The sequence below is a fragment of the Meleagris gallopavo genome, chromosome 4, assembly GCF_905368555.1.
Source record: "Meleagris gallopavo chromosome 4, MGAL_WU_HG_1.1, whole genome shotgun sequence".
Classification (NCBI taxonomy): Eukaryota; Metazoa; Chordata; class Aves; order Galliformes; family Phasianidae; genus Meleagris; species Meleagris gallopavo.
In genome coordinates this window covers 24,994,376-25,019,004 of record NC_139407.1, presented here as the reverse complement: position 1 = coordinate 25,019,004, position 24,629 = coordinate 24,994,376, and the positions used below count along the sequence as shown (strand labels likewise).

The 24,629-nt window shown below is 41.0% G+C and overlaps 1 long non-coding RNA gene across 1 annotated transcript in view; it reads right to left on the bottom strand.

The window, feature by feature from the left end:
• The window catches only part of LOC146544449 (uncharacterized), a 152,276-nt gene extending 146,265 nt beyond the window's left edge, over positions 1 to 6,011 (bottom strand). The window contains exon 1 of the long non-coding RNA XR_014882932.1: positions 5,876 to 6,011. This is a non-coding gene — a long non-coding RNA (uncharacterized LOC146544449). The remainder of the gene's footprint in view (positions 1 to 5,875) is intronic.
• Positions 6,012 to 24,629: the final 18,618 nt, after the last annotated feature.

Below are 24,629 nucleotides of genomic sequence, written 5' to 3'. Positions count from 1 at the left end.
CAAAGAGGAGAGTGAAGAGATGAGATTGCTCAGGAACTGCCATTAACTGGGTGTCTGGTAATCACTGTCCAAGTTATAGATTCATAGAATTATTAAGGTTGAAAAAGACCTATAAGATCATCTAGTCCAATCATCAACCCATCCCTGCCATGCCTACTCAGTGCCACATCTCCACGAATCTTGAATCCCTCCAGGGATGGTCACTCTACCACCTTCCCTGGGCAGCCTATTTCAATGCCTCACCACTCTTTCTGATAATGAAGTCTTCTTAATATCAAACCTGAACCTCTCCTGGCACAGCTTGAGGCTATTATGCCACCTGTCCATTATTGACAACTGTACCATTATTTCAGAAGGGTGCTCTCTCTTTAAATGCAATTCTGCACAGCTGTAACAAAGAGATTCCGGCAAATTCAGAGAGAACACAGCAGGAGAGTCCCAGCCTAACCATGCTTCTCATGCCAAGCAACATAACTCTGACCTACTGAACTGAATCAGCCCATGCCCCTTCTGCCCTAGCTGTTCTTTTGTCAGAAGCTTCAGTAAGGAAAAGCAGGTGTGGGCCAAATCCCGAGAGGTAATTAGGGGTCAGAACAGAGATCACTGCTGTCACTGAAGTCTGTCACATCCCCAGCAATAAGGCCTGCAACACCTTCTCATTTTTACTATTTCTCCAACTGCAGGGTGGGGCTGAAATCCTGACCAGAAACTCTCCTCATTCCCTTCCTCTTCTCTGTGACCTTTGGGAAGGAGCACTTTGTTACTGAGGTGAAACAAAGACCAGAGAGCTGAATGCCTTTCCTAGCACTCCATGCATCCTCCCATTCACAAAACAAAGCAAACCCAACTGTTGTTCCCCATGGTGATGACAGCTACCAACTCTAGCAGCAGATGTACTACTGCCTAGGCTTAATTACTCCACTGCTGTGGAAAAATGGAACAAAAACCAGTATGTACAGGAGAAACCAAGTGTCATAAGCAGAATTTGAGCTTGAAGTACCACAGTATTTAAATGTGCAAAATACAGACCAGTGGAGGCAGTAACTCATTTGTTTCTTACTATTCAGCAATTCTAACGGCAGTTACTGGCAGCAGAATTACTGTACAATGTCATCCTTACAGAACATAGGGTACTCTCAAATTAAATTGATACTGCTTCTGCATCGCCATTAGGATGACTTATTTGTTTCTGATTAATTAGATTTCAGCCTCTTCCTTTTTGGCATTATATTTTCCTCCTGTTCAGTCTATCTGGACAGTCTAGGTCTGTGCTGGCACAAATCAGACACTGTAATTCTGGATCAGAAATCTGTGGCTTTGATGAACCTGGCTTCTGGTTTCTGTCAATCTATTGCAAAGTGTCACAAGGCACCCAGACATAGAGTCACAGGCACACAAACTATGCGAAATCTCTGAAAAAAAAAAAAAAAAAAAAAAAAAAAAAAAAAAGGCAGCCGTGACAAGGTTGGCTTTTTTGGAACCAGACATAGGTGCCAACTAAAGGTCCTAGCAGCTTGTCTGCCAAAGCTTCAAAAAGCTACAACAAACATTTGTCTCTTTGCTCATTTGAAGGCCTCGTCAACACCGGAGAGCTGGATTACTAGAGAAAAAGGCTGGAAGCAAAGACCAAGCTCTACTCACACAAAGTGCTGCTAAACCCCTGAAGCCAACAGAGTTAGAGCAGTCAAGAATGTGACCATCAGTGTTTTTGGCAAACTTGTCCAAGCTTACATTGCTGCTAAATTGCTATACTGACGTTGCTCTTACATAGCAAGAGAGAACAACAACTGAGGAATTAGAACTGGTGGAGTTTTAACCATTTAAGCACGTGGAAAAGCCGAGGTATTTCATATCATTCCATGTGAAATTATATAATACTTTGAAATGGTGCTCTTTTTTTTTGGCATACAATACATGGGGTCTCCAATGCGCAGATGGAAGAGCAGCTTATATTTAATAAAATAAAATTTGACATTCATGGCACATTATCATATACAGTCATACATTATGTATGATATAGACTTGGTATAGTTTACACACAGCCTAAACGTTTATCCTACAGATGGACAGGGAATTAGAGGGATACACAATCATCGACATTATAAAAATGCTCCAAATGTGTGCTTTTCCAAATACAAGTTAGTAGAAAATCGATTAGAAGTAGAAGACAAAGTATATTATTTTTTGTGATTTTATTTTCACATGCTCCATTGAGAAACAATCCCAGGAAACTCAAGCTGTTCTAGACAAAACAGGAGTCACGAACTTTTAAATTCTGGGAGAATGAAAAGATTCTACTTGCAGTATTTCCAGCAACCTTCTTGATTTTTACCCATCTTGACAGAGAAACAAAAGAGGACAGTTAGCACTGATCATTTCTTAAGCAAGCATATGCAAAAGAAAAGACTGAAGTCAGGGTGCTAAGCTACTGCTTGGATCACATAGCACTACCTGCTTCCACCCTCACCTACATTTTCAAAGAGTTCCTCTTCACACATTTGGGGAATATTTACTTAAAACGCCTGTTACTGTTGTGCCAGGAAGTTGAGCTTACCACACACTGCCCAAATACAAATTTATTGGTTTCCAACTACAGTTTGCAATAAAAAACTAACATGCCTTTTTTTTTTAACATAAAAATATCTACTGTTAGAAGTGCCTGAGGCAGAAACATATCTTGATGCATAGAAGCTGAAAACACTGGGTTACCTGGCTCTTTAAAGCCATATGTCTATGCACAGCACTCAACTGAAAATTTTACAAACAAAATATACACCTACTATTCTTTTTAAATACACTGCTTATCTTAAATGCACATCTATTCACATATATTTATTTGGATATATACATGTGATTTTTTTTCAATAACATATATTGAAGAGTGTACATTGACACTCTGAAGGGCAACTTACTGTGCAAAGCTTTCTGAACACGTCTTATATAGAGCTCTTCATTCACATTCTCTCCACTAAGGTAGACCACAGAGTCAGCGTTTGTAGACAAGAATCAGCTGGGAATCTCACTGGTGACAGGTGAAGGGAAAATGGCCACAAGTTGTGCCAAGGTAAGTTTAGGTTGGATATCAGGAAAAACTTCTTTACAGTAAGGGTTGTTAAGCACTGGAATAGGCTGCCCAGGGAGGTGGTTGAGTCGCCATCCCTGGATGTGTTTAAAAACTGTTTGGACGTGATGCTCAGGGACATGATTTAGCGGAAGCTTGTTAGAGTTGGTTAGGTTGTGATTGGACTTGATCTTTGAGGTCTTTTCACCAGAGTGACTCTATGATTCTATTTAGCCAAAGAAGCACAGAGCAACTTCTTAGTTTAAACTTCAGTTAGTTCTTACTAGTTATTAATAGTTCTAACTATTGCTAAGCAATACAGCATTTTCAAAATAGAAAAGCCCTATGGTCACATGATGAATTCAAGATTAGTGTACAAATGCTGTGGGATCTTACAGAAGGCAACTCTCTCAGCTGCTAAAATGACACCATAAAACCTTCAAATACTTCTCAAATATAAAAACTGTTGGCAGCAACAGTAGAAACCCTCAACTGAATTCCTGTGAGCAAATATTTTTGTCCCTCCAAATTCTGCTTAGTAATAGCAAGTCAGCAGTGGGCTCAACCACTAAGACGTAGACTGAAACCCAGAGCAACCTGCAGATATCCAGCAAAATTAGCAGCACTCACAGAGAGAGGCTCTTTTTGTTGTTTGCTTTTTTATTTTATGCCATAGTATCCCGTGGCAAGACATACAACTGAGTCAAGTACTGAGTAATAAAGAACTGGTGCTCACGGAGCAGTGTAACAACACCAGAAGCTACTTCTGCCAATGCTATCCCTGAATTCCAGTTCCAAGACTGTTATAATGAATTTAGTAATAAAGACGACAAAGTTACAGTATTTAACAAGTCTTCAGCAGCAATATTCAAGGTAATAGCTCTCCATAATGATTTGCCATGCAATTTTAGACTTAAATTAGACTCAATATTAAGTAAAATCACAAAAAAAAATCATGCTGTTAAAACACACATTATAAACAAATGATGCTCTCAAGTAACTTAAAGCCTGGGAAATGATTGATAAGCCTGAAGTGCTCACTAATAATGGCAAAAACAACAAGTAAAGTGATCACAGAATGATCACGTAAGACTAACCACCACAAGAAATAAAATGTTCAAGCAGGGACCCACTAGATCACAAACTGTATATATAGACCATATCCTTTTCTGACTATCAGTGCTGGTGTTCTTCAATGGCATTTCTAGAAGATGCTTTCATCAGTCACAATAGCCAGGTAGTTTTTTATTTATTTTTTATTTATTTAAAGTTCACCAGAAAAAGGAAGCAAACACCCATGGTTGGAGTCAACTCTCAGTCCACAGACTGACATACGAATAACAAGATCTTGTCCAGACAACATCTCTTCCCATTACCTTAATTTGTGCTTATTATCATGGTATCTCTGAACTGACATTTCCTTAAATTCCACAAGTTCAACACAAATTTCAAAACTAATTAATGAACAACATACAACATCAATAAATTAGAAATGTCCGCTGTCTAATATTTGCCTAGATATTGTCTAGCAGACACTGTAGAAGGAAAACACTTTTTCAAGCAAGCACAGCATAGTAACACCAAATATGTGCTTATGCTGTGGGATTGGAATAGCAAAGTTAATCATAACTTAACTCTGCAGTACTTAATAAAACCCACTGAGAAATAATGCAATTGAAACCAGACAGAGTAAGACATTAATACTGTGCATTTTAATCAATGTGAGAGAGATAATTATTATCTCTACGCAACTAGAAAAGCTGAAATGTTCTAATGGGGAAAAAAATAACATCTGTTTACTCTAATTTATTAAATGAGTGTTTTAGGACAATGTCAGCCCCTTAAAGCCTATAACAATTTTGGTCTTAAATGAAGATGCAAATTGATTAAATCCGAACATATTTTGCCACATACAAACAGTTGAATCAAAACATCATTTAACAAAGTAATAACACCTGCTGCCATACATAATGAAGAAAACCGGAAAATATTTTCCAATTCCTGAATTTGGAGATGGGAGAATCATCAGTGGGTTTCCACTATTTGAAGTTTAAGAAAGCCACTACACCCTCTTTTTTTTTTTTTCTTTTTTTTTCTTCCAGCAATCCTAAACCCTGGTTCATTTACCTACATCTCAGTGTGGGAAACTGAAGCCAAACATCCCTTGTTGGCACTCCTGTAGTGCTGAGGATTTCCCATCCTTTGTGATTTGCACGTCGCTGACTGTATTTTTAACAGCTCGATCCAAGCCTCTGGGGGGGGCTGACAGAGCACTAGAGTAATAAAATACTGCTTTCCTTTCCCCACTGAGATGTTATTTTAGTTGCTGACTAAACTGTTTTTCCCCTTCTTACTAACATTTGTTGGAATACAGTCAGGGTACAGTCCAGCTTCCTGAGGATATCTCAAGTTCCACTGCAAACAGAAGCATCCTTCATTTCCAGTTTGCATGATACACCATGAAGATAATCAAGACTGAGCCTTATAATTAAGGTCTATAAGTCTGAGTTTATTCCCTACCTACTGTTCATGACTGAACCCACTTACATCTTCCTTCCTCATCTGTAGAAATAAGGAAAAGACTTACCTCCTTATGTGATTTGCCCACAGCTGTCAAGTAAAATATTATGTGTTTTGTGGGGATTTTTTTTTCCCAAGTAGCTTTGGCAGAGAGAAGCCCTTTGATGTCTTGACCTCGTAGCCTGCTACATGTGTAAACACAGGTTTCTGTACTGCAGAATATTTAAACACTAGAAGGAGTAGATATAAGAAGCTGGAGAAACACCTGAGAGCACCACAATCAGGTTAACTCACCTTGGAGAAGGCAGCAGGCCAGCCAGGAATGTAGTGCAGATCTCCTCGTGAGAACTCATGTGCTCTGTCCGAAGCTCCACAAATGTCTTTTTGACCAACTCTGCTTTTCTGAGGAACTTCTGGGATTCTCAGTGTTTTTCTGAAACCAATAATAAAATGTTAACGTGCTTTCAAATACCAAAAATATTCATTCTACTATTTTGTACAGTGTACTCAAAAATTTACATTTAAGTAACACATAATTTGTGGTGATCTACGTATAAAAGCCTTCTATATTTTCCCTTTTGCTATCATTGCTGGATATTCTTCTCTCTCTAAGTAATCAACTATGTGTATCTATTTTATTAATGTTTAAGATATACATTGCATAGCATCCATTATGAACTAAATGCCTAAATGATTTTGCCTTTATTCTGAAGGGCTTACAGGTCTTACTGTATATAGACTACTCATAAGAACATCTCCAATGAGGACTAAAACCCTATTGATTGAGCCCAGCAGCTCTGCTTCTATTCTGGAAGAGAACTGAGAAATCAAAGCAGAGGACCAGGAAGACAGCTGGAAGCAGAGGGCTCCAGCTATTGTCTGCATGATCAGACAATAATCTCAGCAGTATTATGCCCGTCATTTAGTAGGCATGGTGGCAATGGGTTGATGGTTGGATCTTAGTGGGCTTTTCCAACCTTAATGATTCTATTTCATCAAGTCTAGAGATGAGAACTTGTATCTATCAGATTATACCAGATCCCAATTTCATTTATACTTGAAGACTCTGTCATGATCCAAATGACATCACAAAGCACAAGTCCCACTCATGTGGGTCACACATTACTCCCTTCTCAAGGCAGGAGAAGATCTGACCTCCAGAGCTGACAGAATCCCAAGCACCCCTATTTCAACTTCTTTATCCTGGCGAATGGAGGAAAGGAACTTCTCTGGGAAGCACAAGGTTGTGCAGCAAGACTTTTTTCCCTCCTCCTGTAAATAGTCCTGACTTGCATGAGATGAGACCTTACTCCTCAGTCTTCTCCCACCTCATTCACCTGACAACCTCCTCCACAACAGACATCTTATCAGACGTGACTGATTGCTGTAATCTGTACTCTGGGCAGCCATTAAGCAAATTACCTGAATCATTGCAAGGATTAGTCTCATTAACACATGATTAGCATCAAATTAAAATAATGAGTGTTTAACTTCTGATGTCTTCCAGTTGTTTGAACAGCTTGATCAGCCTCAGCAGGCTGGCAGGGAGGTGGTGGGTGTCAAAGAGTCAGCAAGAATAAAAGGAAAAGCAAGAAAAAGGTAAGCTGTACCAACGAGACAGAGTGCAGCTGACTTGCAGAACAAAGCACAGCCACTCTCAGAGCAAGCTCGGAAAGTTCCCTGCTAGCAAAGAGCAGAGGCAGCCCTCACTTGCACTCTGTTAAATGTGACACTAGCTCTGCTCTTCAGAAGCAATGTGTCACTGCTAATAGTGTGTCACTTGCCTCTCTACCCATAGCTGTGGCTTTCTGAAAGCACTTACAGTGACAGCAAGACATATTAAGCAGCAGGGATGCCAGTGCCTGTGATTTCAAGGCAGCCACTAAAACAATAGACTGGGGTGAGCTGATAGGTTCATTCTGGGATGCTTCTTGGCAGGTTGTATTTTTAAAACAAACCCAAAGCTCAGCAAAGCTGGAATAGCCCTCAGTTTGTACCACTTTGTGTTCAATTCTTAGGCACACTCCAAGCACTGCTCTCATCAGCCTTCTGCACCAGCTCCTGTTCTGTGAATTGCAGGTCTCCTCCTCCAGGGACTGCAGATCTGACTGCACAGGTTGATGCAATAAATCAGACTGGTGCTAGTGAACACCCCAACATCTCTTCCCTGGCTGGTCATTAACTGTTTCCTGCTTTGCAAAACCTTGATTCAGCTGCATGCAGTCCCTACAAGAGAAGATCCTAACCAGCAGAGGCTGACTAGACATCCATTTTTTGCTGCCTATCCACACTCCTCAATAGCCCCAGCCACCAGTCAGCCTACACACAATCACTAGCTATGAAACAGCATGCTACAGGCAGGAGAACAAGAGCCTTCCCATGCCCACCAGCCAGGGTGCAACCACAAGCAGCAAAGGCCTTGAAGAAATCTCTTCCTTGTCATTTGAGATGGGCTGCGAAACTGTTTCCCAGCTAGAGATTTTCAAACGGACGAGCAAGATTGCCCCCAGAGTGGCATTCTTCCTTTAGCAGTTTTACAGCAGTAAATATTTGGAAGACAAGTTTTTACTCAAAATGAATTGCTTGTACTTCTCCCCTCCTGCAGCTGGTAGTGGAGCAGAGCCTCTTCCAAATCTCAATTCTCTCTAACCTGCTGCAGCTTATCTGGTTTCCTCTGTGCATAGATTTAACTCAATTCCTACTGCTTCTGATCCTCCTGCCAGTCTGTAGAGCTGAAAATGAAACCTTGCTTTTGCTTGCCTTCAAAACCTCCCCTGAGACATTCTGGGCTGTTTCCAGTTCAGCTCATTCACATCAATGACAGGCTGAAGCTCTCCCTCCGGTACATCCTCCCATACCTCCAAAGGTGGTGTGAAATCTGAATATGCAGAACTACAGGATCTGAACCTGAATCTACGCTCAAAAAAACGTTTCTCTCTCAACTAAGGAGTTGACAGAACATGTGCAGCAGCCAATGTTTAAGCCTCAACATCTTGGTTATTTATTCTTTGAAATGCCACAAACCATAAGTACATATTATAGACAAATCACTTGTCAAAACTCTTTCTTAATTTAATTAAAGCCATTTTTTATTCATAGAAGTGCAAAGAAGCAACTTAAACAGATAACATTTTTCACACTTGCATAAAATGAAAATAGCCAAACTGAATTTTGGCAAAGTATGTAACAACAAAAGATGCAAGCAAAGACTATATATGTGCCAACTTTCATCTCTGCTGAGACGTTAGTTAGTACTGAGTTAAACTCTCAGTCTCCTAGTTGAATTTCTTATGGACTCCTGACCACACAGGCACTAAGAACACACCTAAGATTCCCACACTGTGGCCTTCAAGTCCTTTCAAACAACAAAAATGAGGCAAAGGGACAGAAGAATTCCCTTCCCTTGCTGCAAGACTATGAACACAGACAATTTTTGCTGACAAAATAATGCAACAACTTCATTCTAAAGGCAGCACAAGGGGAATTCTGGGTCTTGCATACTACCCAACAAGATTTTTTCTTGCTCAAATCCCAACATGAACAATTTAATGCAAATTAGTAGGCATCACTACTGTCCATCCAGAGTAAAAAAAAAAAAAAAAGAAGAAAAAAAAAAGCCTAATTCAGTTAGCTTTGTACCCACCTGCTCGAGTAAACAGAAATCATTCATCAATTTACCTTCAAAGTTAAAGTTTGCTGTTGTGCAATCCCTTACAGTGTTCAGAGATTTCATGATTTAAGCGATACACTCAGACTCCATCTGCTGCATATTATTGACCATATTATGTAAACTACGTTTTAGCAATTCACACTCGCTTGATTCTGCGGTACCTGTGGGTGCCAAACATATGTTTCCTATTCTACTTGCCTCTCCTGGGCCATATGCAATCCACTCGAACCATCAGCTTTCTTATATATGCTACTTGCTGGTTGGTAGGCTTTTTTAACAAACAAATCAAACTGTGCCAAGTGTACGAACTGATTTGAGCAGAAGATTTTGTGGTATTAAATCAGCTCTTCTGACTTACCCCAAGCGCAATCAGAAGCCCCGTACTGATCTAAAGGCAAAACTGGGAAGTCAGCATGCCCCAAAACCAACAGGACTTGAAGTATGTGGTGTTAGGAAATGAGATATTGCTTTGTTGCTAGGCAAAATTTCAGGCTTTTTTTTTTTTTTTCTTCTCATCATCATTTTGGAAAAGCCTCTGCTCCCTTCTTGAGGGGCAGAGCTGAATTTCATATTGTCACTAATGCAAAATTAGAATGACAGCATGCAGACCTGCTTCTTATTCCAAGGCATGTCTCCAGCCTGTTCCCTTTTGGAAGTAACACCATGTACTTACAAAGTATTTCACAAGGAAAAAAAAACCAATCACTCCACTGCTGCAGCAAGATGATGTCAGGGGCTTTGCTTTTGTTTTTTACAGTTTGCACTGGAAGAAGGAATAAAAAGACGGAAACTTCAGCAGATTCCATGTGCAAAATAAACAGTTTTAAGTGAATGAGAAAATGAGTCCAGCCCATTAATGGGAAAAAGGAACGGCTGTCTAGAAGCCCATCAATTTGTTGGTCTTCCTCTCAAATATCTGTCACTGTTGAATATACACTGGGATACATTGCTCTTTTGTTCAAAACTCTGGTATTTTATATCATCAAGAGAGAGTTCAAATACTCAAACAGATCAACAGGAATCTTCTCATAATGCCAAAGCCTGAGACAACATACATGTGCTCTTAGCGTGTAAAAGGAGACACAGCATTGCCATTTAGAGCAGACAACTGATCCTTACAGACCTCAATTCTCAGGGCAGCAGACATTGAGAAGAGTCAAGAAGGTGACCTGATGGTATTATTTTGTTCACAAGCACTGCAGGAACCTCTGCCTGGACTGAAGCTCTGGCAAAAACTGATACACAAGAAGATACCCTATTTATCCCCACTGCAAGATGAGCTTGTAACCTATAGAGAATAAGGCATCTCCCAAGGCTGCCACCTGCTTTAGCAAATACTGACTCACTTATTCCCAAAGCACTCTTGTCAATCTAAATTCTTGGATTGCATACCATACTTGTGTATGGTGTTTTCTGTTCCTGTGTAAGCATTCACGGGGCCCTCATGGTTGCTTCACCAAAGCAGCAATTCACTGCTGGTCTGTCTTCAGTGAATGATGATGTCCCAGACATCTAGTGTGCCTGTGCTAGCACATAGGGACAGGAACACTGACTTCCCAATAACAATAAATTATCTCTTACTTCTGTTCACCTAGGCTTTGGGAGCAGGGAATCAAATAACAGGAAAGGGTGCGTTTACTGTACAGTTCAAGTTGCATCCTCAATAATTAAACCGATAACTCAGCCTAAGTATTTGTAATTTCCTAAAATGGCATTTGTTAGTGATGCATCTGGATCTCAATAACCATTACCTTCTGCTACCTACAGGTAGAGATAATTATCCACAAGTAAACGATTACCTACACTATAAATTACCTTCAAAAATTTGGGCTGGGTTTTTGCCAATCACTATTCCAATTAATTAACCAAAATTGACTAGCTGGCGTTAGACCAAGTATTTCCTCATCAGTATTCAATGCTAGTGCCTACAGGATGAAGGAGGACAAAAAGAGAAATCCTATGAAGATTAAAATGCTGAAAGCAAGACAAACAATTTCTAACAGTCTAGGCGTTTACAGAGAAAGCTTGCTGATTCTGCATGTGATGTTACAGAAGTACAGCTGATCATGTTCTGGCTAGATAGTCACCATCAGCACACCTAGAGCCACAGTCAACACAGAACAGGGTCACCAGCATCAGCAGGAACACAGAAAGCTGAGTCCTGGTATGTTGTAGTACTGGGCACATTTCCAAGGGTTGTCACAGCAAGCTGGGGACATAATCAAATCCATAGTACAACGTACTACCAAAAAAAAAACAAAAAAAAACCAGTATCATCACTATACTTGAGCAATGCTTCAAAAGGAATTCTTGGTTTCCTCCATTTTGGAGGAGCTAGTTTAATATGCCCAGAAAACTTTTGGTTTTCAATAGGAAGTGACAGCAGAATTTCACCCCCACAAAAATAAGGCTCTAAACTCACGGTCCTATATGTCTTGAGAACAACAATTTTATTTTTAAAAATTTTATGTCCAGATACACAAAATATTAATTTTTGAATTGAATAATCACTATATCCTGTTACATGCAGAGTCTTTTTGCATGTTAGCATGGCCTACAAACATTCATGATGGCAGAGATTGCCAACATGAATAACAACATTAACTACAGGCACACTACCTCTGGCTCAGAACCATAAGGATGGATATCCAATGAATGTTTCTGATTAAAAAAATGCACCTGCAAATAGGTCATCAAGTAAAATTAATAGCAAATTTCCCCCACTGGGTATGTGTTTAGTATCAGGGCCTGTTAAATGCACTCTGGTGCTGATCCTGTAGGTCACTCCAAAAGTAATGCTTTCTATTTATTCCCATGGAAACTATAACAGATACAAAGAGCACAGTAATACTATTCGATAGAGCAAATTCTCAGCTACAAAACACTGTTTTTCAATGTAGCCACCACCTTCAGCTATGTATTTTCATTACTGATGAATAAGAGCCTGTATGCTGCACTTGTAAATATCTGCACCAGTGGAGATGACCTATTGTTTCACAGCTGTTCTAATAGTGTCATTGCTAGGAAAACACCCATGCAACATCAATTCAAATAGATGGAAGTCAGATGGTGCCAAATCAGGACTGTACAGTGGGTGTGGCAGGACACCACAGCCAAGACTGGAAATGTGCTTCATGATCTTCTATCTGGTACAGGACCTACTGTTAATGTGCTGCAAGACAAAGATTCTTTTCTTCTCTGGCCTGACTCAAGAAGTTTGAACCTTCAGCTTAGTCAGCATTACAATGTAGCAATCAGTTCATGGTTTGTTCAGGTTCCTTCTATCCCAGAAGACAGCACATATCGCTTTACCCACTGAGGGTTGTGTCTTGAACATTTTCTTCATTGGGAGAATTCACATCACTACTCCATGGACTGCCATTTTGACTCCATCCCATAGAGGTGACGCTACATCTTGTCACCAAGCAATTATGTGATACAGGAAACTGTCACCTTCAGCCTCATATTTGTTCAATAGGTCCTGACAAACTTGTGTACGGTGGTCTGTGTGAGCATTCACGAAGCCCTCATGGAGCAAACTTTGTGATATTCCAGCATTGCCGGCATTGTTTCCAATGCAGTGAGGCTCATATTCAGCTCTGCACACAGTTCCTTATTTATAACTTGCCAATTTGTGGGGATGAGCTGATCAAGCCACTCATTATTTTGTGGTGCAATAGCTGTGCATGGCTGTCCAGAATGTGACTTGTCTTTCATGTTGCTGTCATAATTGCTGAAACACACCACACTGCCTCACTGTGCTCACATTCACTGTTTGGTCTCCATAAACTTTCAGCAAGTGTGAACAAATGTCAATGGGTTGCATTTTTCCCACATAGAGGAATTCAGTGACACGCCCTTGGCCTTCATGCACCCTTCCATGTCAGACTGTCCTTCTGCTGCCACCTGTCACACAGCAACAAAAATGTAAAAGGTGGTGGAAAGGTTCAGCTATAACACCAACATCTATCTCTGATGTCATCTGGGTCGGATGATGAAATAGAAGGCATTATTTTCAGAATACCTCTTGTAAGAGCAAAAGGTATCATAAATACATATTTGCACTATGGTGTAACAAATCAATTTTTATGTTTAAGCCAAGCTAAGCTTAGTCAAGTATGTCCCCACACAACCAGCATAACTTCACAGAGTGACACGATGTAATTGCGAGAACTACTTAACAGTTCAACATACTTTCCTTGCAAACACTTGTGCCACTTCCAATGAAAGCCAACATTGTAGGTCTAGTCGAGGAAGTTCATACAAACCACAGAGGGAAGGTCTCCGGCTACAGGGAAAAAAGTGGATGTACAGACAGCTTCCAGTTCATCATGCTGTACTGGTCTTAAGCTTACAACTAGGTCTTAACTCAGCCTTACAGCTGCAGGATTCTGAACGAACCTTCCAATCCAGGACTCATGCACTGACTGTACTAGAGCCCTGAACAAACACTACTGAAGTAACATTGCTCAGCAAAATGAACCCTTTAAGAGCACAAATTTAAGCTAGATTTCTGAAATACTTTTTAACTCAAAACAAATGTTCTTTCTCAAACAGAAAGGTACATTTAGTTGAAATAGGATATACATTTACTAGTTATTTGAGTACCAGTTCTTACAAAAAGTAGGACATCTCACAGACCATAAGAGACATATAACACAATAAGTGTTGACAAAAGCAGTCACTAGCAGCCAGTATGGACTACTCTGGAGAACTCATCACAGAACCTACTTCAAACAATCTGCAAAGAAAAATCACTAATAAGGATAATCTAGTGTCTTCCACTTCACCTCAAACATCATTTTAAAGACACTTTTCCAGTATCACCTCCAGTTATTGATTTATTAAAAAGCAACACAATATTTCATCATATAAAATAAGATTTTTATTTATTTATGCAGGCCTGTCAGTGTCGATAAAATAGTGTGGATGCTAGCTATTACTTGCCTTCCGTATAATTAACTGAAAGACTAGACCTCTGCAGACAGAAGCACTTAACAGAACTCTGACCAGGCAAAGAAGATAATGAACAGTGGACAAGTGCTGCATTTCTCTGTCTCATGGCTTGCACAGCACAGACCTATCCCTCCCCAAAGCTGTTCCAGGTCAGTTCCAGTGGAGCCAGATGGGAGATGCAAGGGAAAAAACCTACCATCAGCCAGCAACTTGCCAAGGTCATCACATCAAGGATGTCAGAAAGAATGTCAAACATTTGCACTGAACTCACCAAGCTGCTAAGCAGCCTTCTAGGAACGGATGCAGGTACATATTTCCCAACCAGGTACAAACAGTGCACGGCTGTACAAACTAGAAGGCAGTGATGGATGTGGAAAATCTGGATTTTGAGCTGCATTTATGTACATGTGACAAGGAAGACGTCCTGCTTCTCACAGGATTATTCTCATCTACCATTCATTCAAATATTTGTTAATGAACAGTAAATCTTCAGAGTAGTTAGAGTTACTCTATTTAATGAGCTGCATGCATTTCATCAACATGATTCAAAACTCACACTCTGTTATGAGAAAATCCATGTCAGTCTGAAAGAAAAATGTATTCAACTTCCGCAGAGGTTTTGGCAGCACAACTCAGGTTCAGACTTTCTGAAGAATTCAAGACCACTTTTGCTTGTGCAAGACTATGTGGAATTCCACATTTGGGGCATGTTCCAAAGTCACTTGGCTGCAGAAGCTCCTGCTGAGGCACAGCACTTTGCCAAATCAGCCACTCTCAGAAGACAAGGGAGTGGACTATAGGCCAGGTGTTCACTTCAAAAGAGAATTCAGGGAACAACTCCAGGTATCTGGCAGATTCTGGAACAACTCACTGAGGAAGAGCATGAGAAACATCTACTTTTACTCCAAACCATCATTCTAAAAGGCTCCTACAGAATTCTGGGTACCATCCTATGTGCTGAGCTTAGCCCACGTTGCTCACCTGACCCTTACCACTTGGCATTGACAGAGAATTCTCTTTTTGATGTAGATTAATCCAAATTACAAATCCTGGCAGATTTGCACAGCCAATGGCAGGAACTTAATAAACTGCATCTTTGATGTGCTTTTTTCAATAGTAGAACTGTCACGATCACCAGATTCCCCTCTAAATAACTCACATTACTGCTGCAGCAGAACTAGAGTCTGATTCCATGCTGCACCACCAGATCACAGCACCTGAAATAAACCTCAACAAGAAAAGGAAAACTTGGAACCAATGGCTCAGCCCTGCAAAATCCCTTTTCCAAGGCTCCTAACACTGCATTTGTGCCAGGCTGACTGGTGGCATCCCACCGAAGCCACAGGGGACATGTGCAGATGGAGTCCCATCAGAAGCATCCTGCTGCCTGGTGGCAACCCAGCATTGTGCTAACTTCACTCTTCAGTTATTCTCAAGGTCGTTTCTTGTTTGTTTCACCATCCATTGTGTTTGCAGTTTGACAGGTCTCCTAATCCTCAGGCTACTTGCTTAACTTTAAATTAGTTCCCAGTAAAGCAGGGTTTGTTCCTCACAGGAAAAAAAAGCATTGTTTTTAACACACTTGTAACTGATGCTGCCGGTCCTTGGGGAGGTTCAAAGGACCTCAAAGGCAATAGTTCTCTGCCCAGGAGCAAAGAAGCCATTACAGCTTGTACTAGAAGATTTAATAGGTGTCATAATTTATCATGTAAACCGAAAAGTGTTTCTTAATTAAGTGCGTACGTTAATGAATTTTTTAATTTGATCCCTGTAAGTACCTTGCTATACTAATTGCAATATTCTACACATTAGTCATCCGCTGTTGCCCTTGGCTATTTTCTACCCTGAGAGGGAGAGATAGAGGTTTTCAGTTAAAGTTCATTTAACTCTTTCCACCCAACAAATTAAATTTCCTGTTATTCACACCAGAGAGTGACAGCTGTATGTCAGTCCCAAGGCACTTGAAGGAAAGCATTTCCATACATATCAGCTTAGGTCTCAGCATGGTCTCCCACGCAGAGAGGATGAGACACATGAGAATGTAATCCACAGGAAAAAATGTCACTTTCCCAGAAGACGAGGGATTTTCTCCTGACACGGAGGACAGATGCAGTAGAGAAATATTGCAAGATGATGGGCATCCCCTAGTCCTATTTCAAATGCAGTGTTTGGGGTTCGTTTCCTTATCAGCAGCCTTCAGTGACAAACATTTCACAGCCCACAGATTGTCCCACATCCCAACATGTGTTTGGGTGAGGTCTCAGCTTTTCAGTAGCTTTTCACTTGCACCAAAAACGTAAGAGATGAAGAGGGTGGGAAACTTGCCACTGCACTTCCAGACAGCAGAAGGGAAGTGAAGGAAAAGCTGAAGGTACAGTGTGTTGCTCATCCACTTCACAAGCTAACCAGTTTAGGAATTGAGTCTCCAGTTTGTCTAGACAGCTGCAGCGACATGAAGGAATATTGATGTAGTTGACAGTGAAGATGCACATCTCAGAAATCCACACCAGACCTAGTTTCTGATACCTGGATAGATTAAGAAGTTTTACAAGCCTCTGATGTATTTATTATAGACTACAAATTCATCTCTTCTTTCTGCTGGAATAATATTGTTTGTCAGTCGGAAGAGACACCGCTACCTGAAAACTCCCAGTCTCTTTGAGGATACTTAGCCAATATAGTCAATAAAGTAGTCAGCCTGTCTTAAGACGGGGTTTGGACAACAGAAAACAAGACGGTTACACAAATGACCAGATATGATGTTGGTGCAGATCAAGCCACCCAGTTTCCTTCATAGCTGTATTTTTTTAAACATTTTAACTTGATCCTGCTTCTGGAATTTGAATAAAGGACTTCAATAAAGAATTTTAATAAAGGTTTTCAAGAACTGTAGAGACGTGGCACTGAGGGACACGGTTAGTGGGCATGGTGGGGATGAGTTTGTGGTTGGACTCGATTATCTGAGTTAACTGCTCCTAGCTTAGTGATTCTATGATTTCAAAATCTGAGCCCAGGAGCAACTCTAAGGGAGAATTTTACATTTTTAAAAGAAAATCATTACTCTTCTTTGAAAAAATAGCTCTTTTTTGTCCTGGTGCCCACAGAAAGGCATAGTGTGGATAATGAAAACCCTTCAGCTCCCAGCGTTTGCTTCTGTGGCACAGGTGAAACAGACACAGCAGTCACCTGCTGAAGTATGTCAGCCCTCAGTCAGTACCCCCAACGTGATGACAAAAAACATATGGCTTCTCTTCCTGTATGTTTCTCAGCTGGCCTATCAGATGGCATTCACAATGAAGTCTTCATCACACATAAAATGCTCTCCACAGCCAAGAGGTTTGAACCCTGGGAGGTTCTGGGCTATAAATGAGAAGGAACAGCATTTACAACTTCCGCTGTTATGACAGCATGCATTTCCTGCTGCTACACAACCATGTCCCCAGTTACACACAGGCCCAACATACTATAATAAGATACAAGACATACATTACGTATTTATGCTATGTGACCTTCCCTCTACTGATATCCTTAGCTTTGCCTATGCAATGCAACATTGGCCTTTCATGCATACGAGTAAAAAACTTTCGTACTAAGGAAAAAAACAATTCCAATTTCGTAAAAGCTGAAAATTTGCAGAAACACCTTTTGTATGCAGCCAGTCAAATGCCTGGTTCAGCATGGCAATACACAGTATTTTAAGATAACTGAGTTCTCAAAGCCCTGGGAAATTTAATATGAATTAGGAGCTTAACTTCACTATGCCTAGTCCACCAAAGACACAGGACTGGTCCCAAAAGTGGCTGCCTGAATGTGACCTCCAGCACTAAAAGGGATGCTGGCTGTTGTTTCATCTCATGTGCTCCCCAGCCTACAGCTCAGCATTCCAGCCCCGTTTCACCTGCTGTCAGCCTCACCTGACCCATTCTATATTAAGATTCTGCAGCAACTGCTCCAGCCAGTGACTTGGAATGAAAGCTGCCTCTGAACACTAAATCAGCGCAGAGTGCTGCAGCTGTTCCCCCCACCACTTCTCTGAGCACATTATGGGTTTGCTTTTGCTCAAGTTCTCCTGACAAGCTTACACATGCAATTAAGTGGATTACACAGAATATGTTTAAATAGCCTAGGAACTTCTTAGGCCAAGGCAGCTTTGTATAACAGCACTGCATATCATTCATTTCCCCACTCGTAAGCAGAGCTTATGAAATTAATAGCAGCACAGCATCACACACTCCAAGGAAGTGAGACTCTTTCTATGGGTGGCTGTCACCTGCTTTTCAACAAATTTCAAACAGCCTTGCCTACAGCATCCTGCTGTATTAGATAAAATGCATCCTGACACCTTTCTTACTCTATTACGCTTGACTGCTAAAATATTGAGATGCAGACCTCCCTGCTAATTTTTTTATTTATTTTTTAAAGAAAACACTGCCCAGTAATTGCCAGAGGTTAGATCTTTTGGTTGATAGCACATCCTGTCCACACAGTCAAGCTGTACTATATCAAGCTTGCTGATAGCAACAATTCTAAGAAATGCTTCTCAGGTATCTGACAACTGATACAGTTATTTCTGCTTCAAGACGTGCTGCCCACTATCAGTTATTTCCAAGTTAGATCTCTGGCAAGCATAGCTCCACGCAGACACAGCCAACATCCCTGACCTGCCCTTACAGCAAAGTGACTTCTCACCTCCCAGCCCAGCACAGTGATGTCTCAATCATCAAATTAAGAGAAAAGTGATTCCCTCTATTATAGCGAGCCATATCCTGATTCGATGGTATTAATTTAATTCTCACAGCTTTAGCAGAATTATGAAGAGGAATTTCACTTTGGGGGTGGGGGGAGGATTGGGCCAACCACATGCAGATGATCACTTGCTACCAAAGTTACCTCACTCTTCTAGTCCCATGATTTGAATCAAATAAAAGTTATAGGAATTGTATTCATCTTTCAGAGTACTCTGAACAGAATAAAACCAAATAATTCCCACTGATTTTTGACAAGTTATTGAGCCACACCTGTCAAAAGCTACCTCCATAACTACACTGATGCCTATGAAGACACACATTATACAAACATTTTCCTGTGTGGGAATTGACATGAGAACATCCAACAGAACTGACCAAGTTTGTCACTCAAGCGCTCACTGTCTGTATATTCCTGTTTATGCTCTCCTGTTGATGTTATTCCCACTATAAATCATTTTCCCCTTTTGTATGCAAGGTGCTTTCACTGTAATTATCTACAAGCGTGAACAGAAAGAAGACACAGCAGTATGAATTCATGCTCCAAGTCAGACACCCCAGGAATAAATTTTTCTACTGCATAGCTATCTTTGGAAAAAGTAGATGGGCTTTGCTCTCAAGTGCTTTGCACTTTTTGTGCATCTACATCTGTATGAATCTCCATTTTGATCTTGTACCAATTTTCACAGGTGTGAAATCATTACATAAAGTGCAATGCAATAGAAAAGCAGGCTCATGATATTTCTCTCATCAAGACCATCTGGACCATATTTTGAGTTGATGTAAATTAGCAAAAACCACCGACTTTAGTATGAAGATGCCACTTTTACACCAGGTAAAACAATTCGTCCCTCTTTTCTCTCATGTATGACCCACTACATTTGCTATCAGACCACAGCGCTGATGGAACTTGCAGGATTAAGTGACAGCAAGCTTCATTTACACATGTATTTCCCTTTCGATGGGAAGATTTGGTATCTGTTTGCTCAGGTTTCCAAAAAAGCTTCGGGAAAGCTTAGGGACACTCAAGCACAAAAACCAGCTGCCTAGATTTTGACCCATTTTCACAGTCATCATCCTGCCTTCTGCCAGGCCTTCTCTATTCTACTGATTGTCTGCTGTTGTCCCAGAAGCCCACATCCCATAAGGATGTGGGAATATTGTATGCAGGTTAAGCTCTAAAATGTGGTCAGCAGTTCTTCTCTCGACCATTGTTTCACTAAGATTATCTCTGCATGATTCCTTATAGTTTGTTCCTACCTATTCTTTGTAGAGCTGCAGGCAGACATACATTCCAGGTGAGCTTTCTAAGCAAAGCACTGTCAAATTCATTGTGACCTGAATGAAATATACCAATATACCTGAACAGAAATATACCATCTTCAAAAGGATCAAGGAAGCACTTTCCTCATTAATACTACTTTACTTTCCCCTATTCCCTTTGCCTTTTTTTTCTGACATTGGATTAACAGTGAAATAATAGTGTAGGGAGAAATATTAATTAATAATCATATTGGTTAGTTAAACCAAAACTGAACCTCATCCTTTTCAAACGACACCCTTTTCTGTCACCGTAATACAAGTCAAATCTCAGTGTCCATTAATTCTACAAACACCTTGACTTTTCTACAAGTTATGGGTAGATGTATGTTAACATATAAGGGTAGATAAAAGCTAACACTCTTTGCTTACCAGTCCCTTTAAGGTCACTGCTAGTCAGAGACCAAAGCTCCAGGCACCTGGTCTTGCTGAGTAGTATTTCATGCAAAAGACATCTGATCTGCTGCTGAAAGCAGCATTAAGTGGTTTGATCAGGAATGACATCTGAGCCAAATGAACTAATTAGTTTACAGGATTTCCTCTTTCCCCTCTTAACAACAAGAGTAGATTTGTGTTTTCCCCTCAGCTGAAGGTCTCACAATGGGGTGCCATCCTACTGTGGAAACTACTGCCTGACACTTTGGGAAAAGATGAAACGCATGTGTTGGCAATTCAGCCAAAGCAGGCACATCTGCTGCTGATAAACGCTGTCATTTCTTTGTCAGGGGAAACACAGTATCCCTGACTCAAAATAAATAAATAAATAAATAAAATCTGAAATATAAATAAATAAATAAATAAATAAAGACCATAGTAGAAAACAGAGGAGTAGCTTCCATTTAAGTGGGAAGTTAGCACTTGCAAACTGGGACAAGGGATGTCCATCTTTGTTTCCCTCAGCTATTGAGCCCTTGAAATTTACAGATTATTACAGATTAGTTACCAAAATCTGAAAGCGTCCTTGAATTGCTTCCTATTCCTACTGTGCCTACTGGTGCAAGCTCCATGTTTGTCATATCTGCTGTTGCAAATACATCTACCACATCCAACCTTAAAACAGTCTCTGGAATCCCAGGGAATCCCCACATCAGCCCAGATGACAAAACTTCCATTTTCCTGATGCTGTGGGCAAGAACCAGCAAGACCCTTGGAGGCCAGCAGCCCCTGAGACACTGACAAGAGAGAAGTACAGTGGGACAGTGGACAGAAAGGATGCTTGTGTTATCCCCAAACTTTGTTTTAAGGGGGAGCACAGCTTGTCGCTCCCTTCATCCAACCCTTTCAGTACCAAGCACCGTTCTGACTGCTATTCCTCCAAGTCTTCAGGAAATCACAAATCTTGTGGTGCAGCAGTGACACCATTGGCAAAATAAAAGAAGTGCAGTGACTACTAGTTTCACGGAGAGTGCAGTAGTATTGAACTACTGGGACATTTCCAGAGCACACATCACAGAGTTTGTTTTGCTTTATGCAGAAGACACACCAGCACACTGGCTGAGCTGTCCGGGAGCACTCGGGTAGGCTCCAAGTGACTTTCAAGGACTGTTGGACTTTCTACCCAATTCCAGGGGCTGATCTTCATTACTGCTTTAAATAATTAGCACTGATTAATGCAATTTTAATATCGAATATTAGACCATTTAATGCGTGATTTAAGTACAAGTTTTAATATATCTTACAAGAGCTGTTAACCTGAATAGGACGGATGACAGTTGTGCACCCTTTCCAGCAGAGAAAGAGCAGAATTGGGGCTAATTCATAGGTCATAGAATCGTTCAGGTTAGAAAAAGACCTGTAAGATCATTCAGCGCAACCATTAACCCATTACCTCCATGCCCACTAAATCATGTCCCTCTGTGCCACATCTCCGTGCTCATACCACATTAAAACTTTTTACTAAATGTAGAACAGTAGATGCAAATAATTGGATCACAAAGGGAAGGCATTAGAGGACATATATGAACTTTAATCACCCTTACCTCAAATTGCAATCATACCTCATTGAAAGCCTCATAGGTGCTGTGGTTTCAGCAGTATTAGAACAGAATATTCCCACACAGCACAAAATGTGGCCAACACACCCCCAGTCTGTATATGGGCTCTGAACACAGAGGTCCACCTCTTTGCTGTGCCACCAGTATGCTGAGTAGCTCTGAATGAATCTCTGTCTCCTGTGCCTCACTTTGCTCTGCTGTGTACAACTGGTAGCCTGATCCTCGCATCCTCCATTCCAAACTGCAGGAACGGTGATGAGAAATTGTGTATGACAGTAAGAAGTATTCATAGCTACTATCACCATTAGTATTACTATTAGATAGTGAGTAGCACTTAAGAAAGATATCTGTCCTTTGGAGAAATTCACTCACCAGAGCATCCCAGAAGCGGGATCTCCTCCAGCCTCCTGCACCTGTATGGGGCACTGTTGTCCTATTGCTACCATCACAATGAGCTCTGACTTGACAGGATGATGCAGAGTGCTCAACTTTTACCCCAGTCCTTCCCATCTCTTTCACACGTTCTGTACATATGACCGAGCAGAGCACTCAGTATGAAAAGCATTTTGTCCACAGTCAGCTGCTTCTCTGGGACAGCACATTCCTCTTATATAAAAGAACCACTGAAGGACAGTGCCATAGACCACTTTCTGTAAACAAGGATCTACCTGACAATATTTGGCTTTTGAGATTATTCAACTTCTAACCTCACCTCTCGGACCATTTTTAGTCTGTGATGACCTTATTCTTCTGCAGTTATGGTGTGGTGAGGAAGTCTGAGACAACCCAGTGATGTGAATGGCAACAGGACCCATTTTGCCATGGCTTCACACCCATCCACCCACTAGTGCAAGCACAGAAGCCAGAAGACATGAGGACTTGACTGCATGCTCCTGAGGAAAAAAACAGGTGGGTTCAGGAGTGTTTCTGTCTTGCTATCCCCAAGAGGAAGTTAGGGAACCGGGCATACAAAAGACAGAAGGGATCCCAATGTACCCTTAATCTATAAATATTTAAGTAGTCCCTCCTCCCCCTCTTCTCAACAACATATGCCAGTGTCTCCTTCAGCTCATAAAAGCCAATTCCCTCCTGCTGTTTCCGAGCACCAGAAGTCTCTGAGTGGTGATTAGTGGATTACGTGCATCACAAGGACTGACTCCAATCACTTTCCCCTTGCAAATTGCTCAACTTCAATGCAGCAGCACAGAGCTGAGGGGGCTTTGTCACCGAGGCCTGGTCCTCATTATGGCCAGGAGACTTCAGGAGTTTGTTTACACGGCTGGAACACCATCCTCCTGGGCAGCTAATCAGCCTTTCCCCAGGGTTTCTGCTCTTGAATACTTAAGGGTAATCACCACCAGCTATCTACACCGAGAGCAGCATCTAAGCAATTTCACCAAGTCAACTGACAACAGCTTGAGGTAATATTAGCCCCCTTATATGAAGACAAGTGCTCTCCACACAAGGATGCTGGAGCTTAGCACCACTCAATAAATCAGAGCAACATCCTGGAAAGCTTGCCATTAGTTCTGAGCCATTAATTTTTGCTGGGTCTTTGACACAACTGTTTGAGAGCACTGTAACCTGCTCTCTGAAAGTTAAATTATAAAGAGCAACTTCCCTGAAGGTGCTAGTCTAACCCATTTAAGTCCTTGGCTAAACATCTAAAATAAATCACCAGAGAGCTGTGAGGCAGAAGGTTCCCTACCGTGCAGGATGTGAGAAAAAGCCTTTCCCTCTCCAAACAAAACCCAGCTGGGAAACTTTTGGCCCTAAGCAATACCTTTGCAACGTAATCTGTGCAGTTCCATACCTGCCAACTGATATATTATATTTTACTGTATGTACTTCCACTTAGTGACATTTCCCACTCAAGTCCTTTCTGATCAGCTTCCTTCACAGCAATTGAATTACAAAAAGAAGAAAAATAGTAGAAGACAAATAATAATGGCCAGTTTCCTGTCCTGTTATCATTGTACCACTGAAGACAATAACGGTCATCTCAAAAATTCCCCCTAAGACCACCCTCCTTAAAAGATTCATTAGCTACAAGTGTAGCTTTGCCACAAAAAAAAAAAAATTCCAATCCATCATTCTTTAGAGTATCCCCAAAATCAGCTGGCAGGTGTAAGGAGGAGACTGCCTACCCCTGACTGATGCTGATCAGCAGGAATTCATTTCCTCACTCAAGTAAACCAGTGCCTACAACTTAGCAGTTGTTCGTTCTTTATTTTACAGTAGCCCCTAAAATCCTGCCTCACTTTATTGGGAAGCAAACACCTATTACACAGTAAGCTAAAACCTGAAAGACATTTAGTAGAAGGTACAAGATAAGAAACTACACCTCTGTAGTGGCCTCAGCC